This window comes from Pinus tabuliformis, chromosome 3_1, assembly GCF_031772625.1.
Source record: "Pinus tabuliformis cultivar Carrire ecotype Pingquan chromosome 3_1, CPIR1, whole genome shotgun sequence".
In the NCBI taxonomy this organism is placed as follows: domain Eukaryota; kingdom Viridiplantae; phylum Streptophyta; class Pinopsida; order Pinales; family Pinaceae; genus Pinus; species Pinus tabuliformis.
Window position 1 is genome coordinate 295,777,953 of NC_142301.1, and position 8,835 is coordinate 295,786,787.

At 34.5% G+C, this 8,835-nt stretch overlaps 1 pseudogene; it reads left to right on the forward strand.

Annotated features, from left to right (window-relative positions):
* The first annotated feature begins 932 nt into the window (after window positions 1–932).
* LOC149186948 (homeobox-leucine zipper protein ATHB-16-like) lies at window positions 933–3,225 on the forward strand (annotated as a pseudogene).
* The last annotated feature ends 5,610 nt before the right edge of the window (window positions 3,226–8,835 follow it).

An 8,835-nucleotide genomic window follows, 5' to 3' on the forward strand; every position in this document is an offset into this window, starting at 1 on the left:
TTATTCGAAAGTATAGGTTCTGCCATTTGATTTCTAAAGCGACTCTCAAAGAATGATAAGGAGGACCTGTATTTATGTACTTGGCACTGAATCAAATTTGGTTGATAGCAATTATTATGTTTCTAAACAATACTTTAGATGAAAATATATAGGAAGCATTCGGTTGATAACAATTATTATGTTTTATAATAATTATTATGTTTTAGATGAAAATATGGAGAAAGATTTATTATGAGACAAAGAAAAATAAGCCATCAATAATTTAGAATTATAGCTTTATTAATGTAGTGAGGCGGTATATACTAATTTTTAGATTTTATATTATAGTTTTATTAATGCACCATATGTTTATCTTTAAATTTTATATTTATCTAAATCTAAAAATTATGGGTATAATTATGATATATACCCAGTACATTAATAAAACAATAGCTCAAAAATATTGATAGTGACACAAACAAGTCCCGGTCTCACAAACCAATCCTGGTTTAACCGCGGGCCTCTCTCTTCCTCCGAGAATATTAAAGCGAGTAGTTTGTGCATAGTTATACTGCTGTAAGTTCTCCATGGGTGGACATGGTAAGGTTTATTTTGTCGTGGATAGGCGCTGCTTCAGACTCCAAGCAAATGCATCCAGTATTCTTGTCCTGTTCCGCTTTACATTTATGTGATAAAATGGGACGCGGCATGCTATCCTGATCTATAAGACCGGAGCCCTTCATGCAAGATTGTGTCGTCGTCCTCTTCCTATACAGGAGGTTTCAGAATTTAGAGTACTGCGCTTTTTTTTCATTTTTCATCCGATGGGTGATTACGGTATTCATGGATGCGTATTACGTAAAAACATTAGGTTTTTGTGTCTGGGCTGGTAGATTTTATAGCATTAGGTTTTTGGGTGTAGGCTGGTAGATTCTATAGCGTTAGATTTTTGGGTTTGGGCTGGTGTATTCTATATATATTAATGAAAGCTACATATCTGCTTGATTGTAGCAATAGCAGCGGAGTAAGGAATGTCTTGTGATGGCAGCCCGTACCCTTATTCTAATACTGCTATGACCAGTAAGGACTACTCTGCAAATCCTATGGCTTCCATAATTGCTTCTTGCACGCCTGTTGGCGTCCAGGGTACGATAATTCTGCACTTTTTTGTATACCTAGTTCTCATAAAATTGAAATCTACACGGACGCCTGTACAGGATATATACATAACTGATCCAGAGGATATATACATAGATTTGTTTATATATATATTATTTGTTGGTTTTAATGCAATATATATTGGTGTTGCGCAGGTGCTGCGTCCATAACGCGTTGCGAATGTCAAAATAAACGCAAAAGTTCAATAAGCCATTCGGCCTACTCAGGATCTATGGACTTGTCTGACTATGATATTGCGGAGGAAGATGGGATGGATGACTTCCTGCAGTTTGGAGGAAAGAAAAAACGGCTCACATTCCAACAAGTGAAGAAGCTAGAGAAAAGTTTCGAAGTGGCAAACAAGCTAGAACCCGAGAAAAAAATTCAGCTAGCGAAGGCGCTAGGCCTGCAGCCGAGACAAATTGCTGTGTGGTTTCAGAATCGGCGAGCTAGATGCAAAACTAAGCAAGTGGAGAAAGATTTCGATGCTCTGAAGCAACAATACGACGATCTCAAGAACAAGTATGACATGGTCCTCCAAGAAAACAAGCATTTCAGAGCTGAGGTATAGATCAAATCTAATGTACAATGAATTTCAAATCTCATATTATTTCTTTGCAAGTCTAATAATGTCCCATATTATTTCTTTGCAAGTTTAATAATGCTAGGATCAAGAAACACTTATAGAAATCAATCTTATGTTAGGTCTTTGCAAGTTTAATAATGTTAGGATCAAGAAACACCACTCAATAATGTCAGGATCAAGAAATACCTAGAGAAGTGGTGGTGACGGAATATTCTATTACCTAAGATTCAATTTAACAGGAATTTTTTTGTTTTCAAAATAGCCATATTCTATATGAATAACATGGACAAAAACATAGATTCTCACAAATATGGAGCTTTATCTCACAAACATGGAGCTAGAAATTAAAAACTCATCACTTGATCAATCACCCAGAGAAGTCAATCTCATATTATGTCTTTGCAAGTTTAATAATGTTAGGATCTAGAAATACTCAAAGTAGTGGTGACTAAACATTCTAATACCTGGGATTCAATTTACTGGGAATCTTTTCCGTTTTAAATAACCATATTCCATATAAATAGCATGGACAAAAGCATAGATTCTCACAGAACTTCATCAATCGAATTTATCAAAACCATATTAAGAAATAACACAAATGATTTTCTCTAGAATGTTCTCACAAACCAACTTATCTAGAGTTATATTTCTTTAAACTTTTAAATAATTATATTTCATACGTATAAAATAGACAAAACCAAGAGTTCTCCCAAATTTGGAACTCTAAACTGCATAACTTGATCAAGTTTCCCCAAACCATTTTCGGAAATAATTTGGGTTAGAATGTTTTAAACAAATTGCTGTCGTCCATGGACGAACAATCTTGATCTTATGGGAGATCCGAATCATATTGTCTAAGTGAAAGTCGTAGCCCAGCTAAACGTTTGTTGGTAGATATTGTTTAACAATAAGCGCTCATTAAACATTTTTGAATATCCGTTTCAGGTACAGAGGCTGAACAGGGAAGCCGGTAACAATGATCCGACCAGCAACATTAGCCTTTTCGACTTCGAGATAGAGCCTCAGCAAAACTCAGCGGATTCAACACATAAGACAACTGATGTTCCAGTGGAGTTATCAGTAAAGTCCAACATCTGTAAAAAATGCGCAGAGCAACTGCGAGATATTTATCCCCCGACCACAAAGGATACGGAAGGCCGGTGTTGTAGCATTATGAGTGAAGCTGCGAGTTCTATTTTTGATATCGACAGCCCTCGCACCATCGAGAGTCCCCATCGCCAGGGCTTCACGAAATAATTCATGCTACTGCTGCCGTAAATGCCACACCAGAGCTACTTGTAGAGAGATCATCAATCGGAGAACTAATAGCAGGTGGCCTAGAGACTCCCCCACCAGTACATGAATCGAACTGCCTGGAAGAAACGCTGCCAGAAGTGGAGGCCAATCAGATTGTGTCATTTAATCAAGGGGAGGAAACATGCGGGTTTTGCAGTTTGGACGAACATGAACCTTTCACGCTCTGGGACTATTGGGCTCAGTAATTATAGTATAATTGTGATGTTAGATGTGGTGTTATCCTTTCAGTTTTGCAGAATATGAAAACTATTTAACATGCCTGATCACGAATTATCACGAACAGCAACAAATTTCATGTTGATTTGGGTTATATTTTACTACGTTCTTTCATCTGTTGCTGCCTTCTTTTCCACTGAGAAACTAACAAAAACTGTAATCTCGTTGCTGCCTCTGATTTCAGTGTTTTTCTACGGTTACCCTGTGTCGCATAATGCTTATGTACGTTTAAATGTTGACAGCAGTTCGGTTTCTTTACTCAGCTTATGCTGAAATCATTAGGACGTTGACAGCCATTTCGTTTTCTTTCCTTTCCTGCAGATTCAAATCACTGTGCATCCGAAAGTGAAGCGCTTGAAAATTTTAATATGAGTAAAACAAATTTCTAAACAATGAGAATGAGTTTATTAATTATGTGAATAATTAGGAAAAATAATATGAGTAAAACAAATTTCAAAACAATGAGAATGAGATTGTTAATTATCTGAATAATTAGGAAAAATAATGATTTTATTTTCAATAAGATAATCATGTATATCTTTAAATGTGGTTGATATAAATTATATATTAATTTATATATTTATTTCATTGATATCAAAAAAAATTATATTATATATATTAACTAAATATGATTGATATACCTCTAATATTGATATAACCCAAATGTAATATTATCTTTAATATTATTAGAACCTAAAACCTAATATTAATATAACCTAACATCTAAACAACAATTGAAATAAAGTAAAATTGAAATATTACATTTAAACCACACTAATCCATTCACACGGCAATGAAACAAAGCAACACAGCAGTACTTTTTAATTAATTCGATTTACTACCAGAAACAAGATCATTTTCGATAAAATGACATGCGCAAATCTCCTCATCTCTCTCGTCACCGATATACTCAGAGCGTTTAGTTTCGTCTTATTAAAAACAAGATAGTTACTGTGCGGTATTAGTCTTTCTTCATTTGTTTTCTTGCAGTGTAAACTTCATTTCGATAGTTAATTTTAGTATGTAATTAGTTTTTCAACATATTTAATTTTAGTAATGATTAATGTTATACCTTTTACTGAAACCCTAATTGCAAGATATTTTTGACACATAGATTCATCCATATGCGCGTTACACTTAACCATATTTCTTTATCGTACGGAACCAGTCAAGAAATTATTGATCCATTTGCCAGTTTGTTGCCAAACAAGAAACAACTGCGGGTTGAATTATAGCTTCATCCATTTGCCAATTTGTTACCGAAGAAGAAACGAATACACATTGAATTATAGCTTCTTTGATTTGTGATATGATGCATTTTATTGTTTAGATATATAGTACTCTTTATATTAAATAAACATGCCACCAATAAATAAATATATATATTCACAAGCAATTTAGAAACTCGCGGATATCGAATGAATTAAGATGCAAATACCAGAATATAAATAATCACAACATATCGTACACGGGTTAAAATACAAACACAAAACTATAACAATCATATATAACATTATTAAAACAGTAATTGCAGCGCAAGCCATACAAGAAATTAACAAATAAAACTCCATAAAGAGCAATCATAATTTAAGCCGTAGTCTTTAACGCAACTTTTTGAAAGCCTTTCCGCCAAATTTTTCCGGTGAAAATCCGGCAGTAATTTATTGAAATCCAAGTTTGATAACTAGTTTCTGCACAATGAAAGCGTCCCAGGGGTTTTTCAGGGTGCTGAATCCGAATATGCAGTTAAAAAACCATTTTAACTGCAACAAATCATGATTTCATCTCAATTTCTTCCGCCAGATTCCGTCACCGGAATCTCAAAAAGTCGCATTATAGACAACTCCATAATTTAAATCTAAAATTGATTGAAGAAAGGACAGGACATTAAAGTAATACAACCAGTATCGAATATGTACTCAAAAACATCTAAATATTTAAGGACTAATTCTCTGCATTGATAATACAAGGAGAACTCATTATATTCAAGTTGATTGCGAATATCCTCCCGAATACAAGGGCTAAATCAGTGATAGGAATATTAACTATTATGAATCTGGATCCTGTTATTCACATGATTGGAATAATATCAAATATTATTTTAGATGTTTGTGAATACCGCCATTCACTGATCAAGGGACGGAGGGAGGAACTATCATTGCCGCAACCCGAGAATTAAGCCACAACATAGCTGCGACCACAACAGCGCTGGCAAAAGACTGTGATTGCTGGCAAAATGTCTTCCGTTAAAATCATTTAGAATCAGTGGCCAATAGCCTGTGCGTCCCCTGTAACACATGCAGCTCTCCAATAAAAGGATAAGCACAAGCGAGATATTTTAATAGCTATCGGCTTCAGTGTTTGCACATCTGTCCGGGTGTATTGAAATGATGCACCGCCAAATAGTCTATTCAAACTATCAAATAGAACTTTAATATCGGTTTCAAAATCTCATCCCTCCATGCTTATATTATATTAGACAAAAAATATTTGCCGGACATTAAATCTACACCATCCATTTAATAAAAAAAATAAATTCCTCAAACCTAATAGCAATATAGACCCCACTTATTGGTTTAATTAAGTATACATGTTGTATTAGTAATGACAGATTTATTTTAATTTTGATATTGTTTGATCTAAAGTTATATCAGTTTAGATCACAGGATTTATCAAGAAAGAGGAACATAAAATTTTGCGAAGCTTATTAGATGGTAAAACTTGTAAAAAAATTACAATTAAAAATATTTAATTATGATTAATAAATTTTACATTAAAAATTTATTTATAATATTTTTTTATTATAAATATAGTTTTTCCCTATATAAAAAATACATTTTATTGACTAAGATACATATATTAGAATATATTAATTAATATAAATATTCAATGTATAATGTTTAAATTTTCTTTTTATTAGAAAAATAATAATAATTTTATCTTATTAATACAATAATAAACCTTTATACTTTGTTTATACATGTTCAAGTGTATATCCTAATAGGTCACTAAAGATAATTTCAATATATAGAAAAAAGTTATCTCTCAATACAGAGTGAGGAACATGAACAATATTTACTAAAAGAAAAAAAGAATAGTGAAAGTTGTTTAATCATTGTTGATACAAAAACCATAGAGAGTTTCTATATATTTTTAAGATAAATGCATGGTACATAAAGATTTGTTGATATTTTGTCATCAAATTGATGCACGAGCTATGTGTTATATAAAATGTCTATGGTAATATATATAGTGTTTATTTTCTACTATTTGAGCTACCCTCTATTACCTAGTGTTTATTTTCTATTGTTTGAGCTACCTTTTATTACCTTTGAGCCAATTAGAAGCTTGCTTTAGATAGTAGATATGTTGTTGTATTTAGTTCCCTATAGATGTGTGCATGAGAGATTGCATGTTTTAGCAGAATAATATCCTCTACAAATGGTGGAAGGAGAATAGTGTTGAGCTTCTTTCATCCAATTTATCATAATGAGGGAATCCCATATATATTTGTAAGCTTACAAAACCTTTTTCTCTTGCAAAGCAAAACATTGATTGGCATGTCAATAATTCACACATTGTTTGTACCCATTCCCAACCCCATTTTACTATGGAGAAAATATGCTGATGAAAGATGCAAAAACACCTCTACCTCCACATCAACTAATGCTCTATCAACTAAAACCCAAGATCTTGTTGGGTCCTTTGTTTCGCAATGATGCATCTAAGAGCTTGAGTGATATATATTTTGAATATTTTTTACATAGTGGGAAAACTATGATAACGTCATTGTCAAACCTAGAGTGGGGACAATCATCATTCGTTGTTATCCATTAATGTAGGTTGACTCATGACTTTTATTCAAGGAACACCAGGTCAGCTAGAATACTACCATGTTGGTGGTTGTTGAGGGAGTAGGCTCTCACTTTTTCCATATGGCTTTGGGTCTTGCACTGAACCTATGCCAAAAGGAGTTTCTAGGGAAATATATCTTTAAAATCCTATATTAAATTATTTAAAAGAAAATTACATATACTTTATAGTAAATTGTAATTTTAAAATAATATTATTGATATTAAGTTAGAAGATATTACTGATATTTTATAATATTTTTAATTAAAAATAAATAAATATGTATTTTCTTTTTTGAATAATAAATTACATTATAGCTATCAACTCTATGATAAAACACAAAAAAATTATACAGTCTCCCTGATTGTAAAATACTTGACAATGAAATATAGATAACTTATGCTTCTCCCTTGCTCGATCTGGGTGAACAACATGCCTTGGAGTTATGACTAGCAATTTTAATGCATCCCACTTGTCGTCTCACAAGGATGTTGGGCACTTGTTTTTAGGCGAAGAATTCTCTAGAACGAGTAGGGTAGATCAAGCGATTAAAGGGGAACGCGATATGCAGGGTAGAGGCAGTTGGGTGATGAGAGAGGGAGGTCATGGATGTTTCTAGTCTCTTACTTATATCCTGTCTCATACATTGACTTGCGATGATTCTGGTTGCTAGAGGGTCTTTGGCATTCATAATGGCATAGACGAGGCCTAGTTTGAAGCTCTGAGCTATGTCTGCCATGTTTGGGTCCCAAGCTCAGTGGGTGTGCATCCTTGGATCTCGTTCGATGACCTAAAGGAGGAGAATTGCCTCTTGGCTACAAGCTCTATCATTTGAGGAAGGTAGTTCAACTATCGCCAGGTATTTTTCTATGGAATTGGGTAAGTTTTTTGGTTTTTTTGGTTATAGTACGAAGGGTGGTGCCCCTTCCATGGTTGCATGGAACACCTTTGAAGGTGGTTAGACATAGTGCATCCACAAAAAAAAAATTGTTCTAATGATAATGCTGCTTGGGGAACTGTGTGTTTAGTTTACTGTAATGGTCATTTTTTGGGTTGGGTCTCTTCCCTTGGGCATGCTTTATTTCTATGGCTTTCAATTGTTACGTTTCTTCCTTGTGGTGGTCAGACTGTTTGTTCTTTCCTTGCTGGGGTGGGGGCAAATTGATGTTTCTTTTGACATTCTGTGAGTATTTCTATTTTATATGGAGGCATATGTTCCTTTCATCGTTGCCTAAAGCTCTGGACTAATGCATGCTCTCGGCCCTTGGTGGTTTCGTCTAGAATTTTGCGGAGTGAGGGACTTCTTAGTGTAGTGTTTTTATGTGTCTAGTGGCAACAGAGGTTGTTGAGTGCCCATTTTTTTTCTCATGGAATTTTGGCATTCCTTGGTGTGTCATTAGCGAGGTATCTTGGGTTGTGCATGTTCATTGGCTCAGGGGTGTAGGAGGTGGTTGTTAGCATCCCAAGCTGTTTAGTTAGCGTGGAGGAAATTTTTGGTTGTGTGGATTGTATGGGTGTTTCATGGGAAGTGAGTCCAATGCATAGGCAAAGGGGCCACCCCAAACGTAGGGAAGGGCCACAAGTGGAGATGGATGGTCGAGCTTGTCAAGGAGCCCACATTGAGGATGAAGGGGCGGTAGTGGAGGATGTTCAACGACCAGGTCGTGAGCTTTCCCTTAGTGAGGTGGAACAACCATCTTCCCTCATTCTCATTAGTGATAAACTCA